This window comes from Schistocerca serialis, unplaced genomic scaffold, assembly GCF_023864345.2.
Source record: "Schistocerca serialis cubense isolate TAMUIC-IGC-003099 unplaced genomic scaffold, iqSchSeri2.2 HiC_scaffold_589, whole genome shotgun sequence".
NCBI classification, from domain to species: Eukaryota; Metazoa; Arthropoda; class Insecta; order Orthoptera; family Acrididae; genus Schistocerca; species Schistocerca serialis.
The window spans coordinates 1-5,000 of NW_026048178.1; the positions used below are offsets into that span (position 1 = coordinate 1).

General features: G+C 50.9%; 1 non-coding gene across 1 annotated transcript in view; it reads left to right on the forward strand.

Moving 5' to 3' along the window:
• Positions 1–3,768: 3,768 nt before the first annotated feature.
• LOC126448295 (small subunit ribosomal RNA) overlaps positions 3,769–5,000 on the forward strand; it is a 1,909-nt gene continuing 677 nt past the window's right edge. Inside the window, exon 1 of the ribosomal RNA XR_007584083.1 lies at positions 3,769–5,000. This exon is cut by the window's right edge and continues 677 nt beyond it. This is a non-coding gene — a ribosomal RNA (small subunit ribosomal RNA).

Genomic DNA, 5,000 nt, shown 5'->3' on the forward strand with positions numbered 1-5,000 from the left:
GCCTAACCCTAACCTATGTTGTGCCTTAACCTAACCTATGTTGTGCCTTAACTAACCTATGTTGTGCCTTAACCTAACCTAACGTTGTGCCTTAACCTAACCTACGTTGTGCCTTAACCTAACCTACGTTGTGCCTTAACCTAACCTACGTTGTGCCTTAACCTAACCTACGTTGTGCCTTAACCTAACCTACGTTGTGCCTTAACCTAACCTACGTTGTGCCCTTAACCTAACCTACGTTGTGCCTTAACCTAACCTACGTTGTGCCTTAACCTAACCTACGTTGTGCCTTAACCTAACCTACGTTGTGCCTTAACCTAACCTACGTTGTGCCTTAACCTAACCTACGTTGTGCCTTAACCTAACCTACGTTGTGCCTTAACCTAACCTACGTTGTGCCTTAACCTAACCTACGTTGTGCCTTAACCTAACCTACGTTGTGCCTTAACCTAACCTACGTTGTGCCTTAACCTAACCTACGTTGTGCCTTAACCTAACCTACGTTGTGCCTTAACCTAACCTACGTTGTGCCTTAACCTAACCTACGTTGTGCCTTAACCTAACCTACGTTGTGCCTTAACCTAACCTACGTTGTGCCTTAACCTAACCTACGTTGTGCCTTAACCTAACCTACGTTGTGCCTTAACCTAACCTACGTTGTGCCTTAACCTAACCTACGTTGTGCCTTAACCTAACCTACGTTGTGCCTTAACCTAACCTACGTTGTGCCTTAACCTAACCTACGTTGTGCCTTAACCTAACCTACGTTGTGCCTTAACCTAACCTACGTTGTGCCTTAACCTAACCTATGTTGTGCCTTAACCTAACCTATGTTGTGCCTTAACCTAACCTATGTTGTGCCTTAACCTAACCTATGTTGTGCCTTAACCTAACCTATGTTGTGCCTTAACCTAACCTATGTTGTGCCTTAACCTAACCTATGTTGTGCCTTAACCTAACCTATGTGTGCCTTAACCTAACCTACGTTGTGCCTTAACCTAACCCATATTGTACCTTAACCTAACCCATAGTACCTTAACCTAACCCATATTGTACCTTAACCTAACCCATATTGTACCTTAACCTAACCCATATTGTACCTTAACGTAACCTAATTTGTGCCTTAACGTAACCTAATTTGTGCCTTAACGTAACCTAATTTGTGCCTTAACGTAACCTAATTTGTGCCTTAACGTAACCTAATTTGTGCCTTAACGTAACCTAATTTGTGCCTTAACGTAACCTAATTTGTGCCTTAACGTAACCTAATTTGTGCCTTAACGTAACCTAATTTGTGCCTTAACGTAACCTAATTTGTGCCTTAACGTAACCTAATTTGTGCCTTAACGTAACCTAATTTGTGCCTTAACGTAACCTAATTTGTGCCTTAACGTAACCTAATTTGTGCCTTAACGTAACCTAATTTGTGCCTTAACGTAACCTAATTTGTGCCTTAACGTAACCTAATTTGTGCCTTAACGTAACCTAATTTGTGCCTTAACGTAACCTAATTTGTGCCTTAACGTAACCTAATTTGTGCCTTAACGTAACCTAATTTGTGCCTTAACGTAACCTAATTTGTGCCTTAACGTAACCTAATTTGTGCCTTAACGTAACCTAATTTGTGCCTTAACGTAACCTAATTTGTGCCTTAACGTAACCTAATTTGTGCCTTAACGTAACCTAATTTGTGCCTTAACGTAACCTAATTTGTGCCTTAACGTAACCTAATTTGTGCCTTAACGTAACCTAATTTGTGCCTTAACGTAACCTAATTTGTGCCTTAACGTAACCTAATTTGTGCCTTAACGTAACCCATGTTGTGCCTTAACGTAACCCATGTTGTGCCTTAACGTAACCCAATTTGTGCCTTAACGTAACCCATGTTGTGCCTTAACCTAACCTATATTGTGCCTCAACCTAACCTATATTGCGCCTTAACCTGACGCACGTTGTCGCTGAACCTGCTCTGTAATTGTTATGCAACTCGTTAAATTAGTGTAGTGTTGCCTAACCGCAACCCTCGCAATATAGTTCGCTATTCGCACTGCCCGGTCCCCTGTGTATCGCGTCATGTTAAACACCTTGCAGGTGTTGCTGACTTTCCACATGCTCCTGCTATACACTGTAATGTGGATAGCAGCAGGACGTACATGCCCCCCCCCCTTCCCCCCTGCCTTCGCAAGCTGGTCGTTGAGAAGTTTGCATGTTCAATGCCCTTCGCATGCCGACGTACTCAGCCTACGTTGTGGTACGGCCTGTCACCTGTCCGCCGATGTACGCAAAACCCACAAACTGTACTGCACATTGGTCCGTATGTACTGAATGATACATCGTGGCACATGTGTGACCGTACGACGACTGCGCCTAGCAACGGCAGACCATACAGTCCAAATATTGTGCACGCAGCTACGTGTCGTCTCCCTATAAGAGCTGGATTGCAGTGTGGTACGCCATTCAGACGTGTGGGAGGAACGGACGCCCTGGATGGCGATCAGCATGAGCAGTCTGTTGATGTAGTGGAGCGTGTATTCGGACGTAGTCGTCTCTTCTCACACACCGTGATAGCATGTTGCACCGCGTTCCACATCTGCGACATCCTGCAGAGGCCGGCTGACAGTCGTTCGCGCAATGGACACCGCATACGTACGGGGGCTACCTTCCACGTGTTCTCGAGGCGTGCACATGTTGTTGCGTCTATGTGGGCAGACGTAGTGTGTTGTGACACCTGACACAGGCATGCAATACTCGTTGCAAATGGCGATGGACGTCTACGTTTGCTGGTGACGTTACGCAAATGAACAACAGGTAACCCGTTGTGGTGCGGTTGTTCTCGCTAGAGGTGAATCAGTGTTGGCGACGATCGGTCGAGCTATTAACCGGTTGTTTCAGGGATACCCACCATGCCCACGAACGTGAAAGGGGACCCACCATGCCCACGAACGCGAAAGGGGATCTGGGTGTGAGGCGATACGCGGCGGTGGCTGGGTGGGACCGTCCCCGGCCGGTGAGGGGGGGCCGCCCGGCGTGCTGGCAGCGCGGTGCGTGGGCGCACGCGCTACAGCCGGCTGGTGGGGGCGGCCAGTGGCAGGCGCGCCGGCCGACGGACGCGGCAGGCGGCGCAGCTGCGCGCCGGCGCCCCCTGCTCGCGGCGCCTTGCGGCCAAAGTAGGTCCTCGCGGGCCCGGTGCGAAGCGCGGTGGCCATCTGCAGTGTGCTGGTCCGATTGAGGACTGTGTGCGCTGAGGATGCGCCGCCGCCCGGCGCTCGGCGCCGCGACGCCGTCTGCTGCTCGGTCGCCCCAGCGGTTCTCGCAGGTGGTTTGTATCGCAGCTGTGCGGACGTGTTGGCGCGTGCGCTGTGCTGGGAGAGTTCGCTTCGGCACCCAAGTGGGGCTTTTGTCCTTCTGTGGCGCTGGCGTTGGAGCTGCCGGTCACCGTAGGTGGCGCGTGTTGTCTCCCGCCGGCAATGCCACGACAGCACGCTCCCGGGCCTCTGTCGGCAGCGGCAAGCTCAGTTGGGAGCACGGGTGGTCGCACCTAAAGCGTCTACTCGCCTAACTCCGGGCGATTGCGCCTCTCTCGAACCCGACCAAGTACTTAGGACGGCGCTGCGCGCCGCCGGGACCTGAGAGGGTTTCGAGGTGTGTTGTGCAGGGGAGCTCAGCCTCCTCCTGTTTGCAGAATAATTGAGCGGACGCTTGCGTGTTCGCGCGGGCCCCCGGGACACACTCCCGGGCGGCCGGCTGCTCAGCTCTAGTTGACGCAGCTCCCTGGTTGATCCTGCCAGTAGTCATATGCTTGTCTCAAAGATTAAGCCATGCATGTCTCAGTACAAGCCGCATTAAGGTGAAACCGCGAATGGCTCATTAAATCAGTTATGGTTCCTTAGATCGTACCCACGTTACTTGGATAACTGTGGTAATTCTAGAGCTAATACATGCAAACAGAGTCCCGACCAGAGATGGAAGGGACGCTTTTATTAGATCAAAACCAATCGGTCGGCTCGTCCGGTCCGTTTGCCTTGGTGACTCTGAATAACTTTGGGCTGATCGCACGGTCCTCGTACCGGCGACGCATCTTTCAAATGTCTGCCTTATCAACTGTCGATGGTAGGTTCTGCGCCTACCATGGTTGTAACGGGTAACGGGGAATCAGGGTTCGATTCCGGAGAGGGAGCCTGAGAAACGGCTACCACATCCAAGGAAGGCAGCAGGCGCGCAAATTACCCACTCCCGGCACGGGGAGGTAGTGACGAAAAATAACGATACGGGACTCATCCGAGGCCCCGTAATCGGAATGAGTACACTTTAAATCCTTTAACGAGTATCTATTGGAGGGCAAGTCTGGTGCCAGCAGCCGCGGTAATTCCAGCTCCAATAGCGTATATTAAAGTTGTTGCGGTTAAAAAGCTCGTAGTTGGATTTGTGTCCCACGCTGTTGGTTCACCGCCCGTCGGTGTTTAACTGGCATGTATCGTGGGACGTCCTGCCGGTGGGGCGAGCCGAAGGCGTGCGACCGCCTCGTGCGTGCTCGTGCGTCCCGAGGCGGACCCCGTTGAAATCCTACCAGGGTGCTCTTTATTGAGTGTCTCGGTGGGCCGGCACGTTTACTTTGAACAAATTAGAGTGCTTAAAGCAGGCAAGCCCGCCTGAATACTGTGTGCATGGAATAATGGAATAGGACCTCGGTTCTATTTTGTTGGTTTTCGGAACCCGAGGTAATGATTAATAGGGACAGGCGGGGGCATTCGTATTGCGACGTTAGAGGTGAAATTCTTGGATCGTCGCAAGACGAACAGAAGCGAAAGCATTTGCCAAGTATGTTTTCATTAATCAAGAACGAAAGTTAGAGGTTCGAAGGCGATCAGATACCGCCCTAGTTCTAACCATAAACGATGCCAGCCAGCGATCCGCCGCAGTTCCTCCGATGACTCGGCGGGCAGCCTCCGGGAAACCAAAGCTTTTGGGTTCCGGGGGAAGTATGGTTGCAAAGCTGAAAC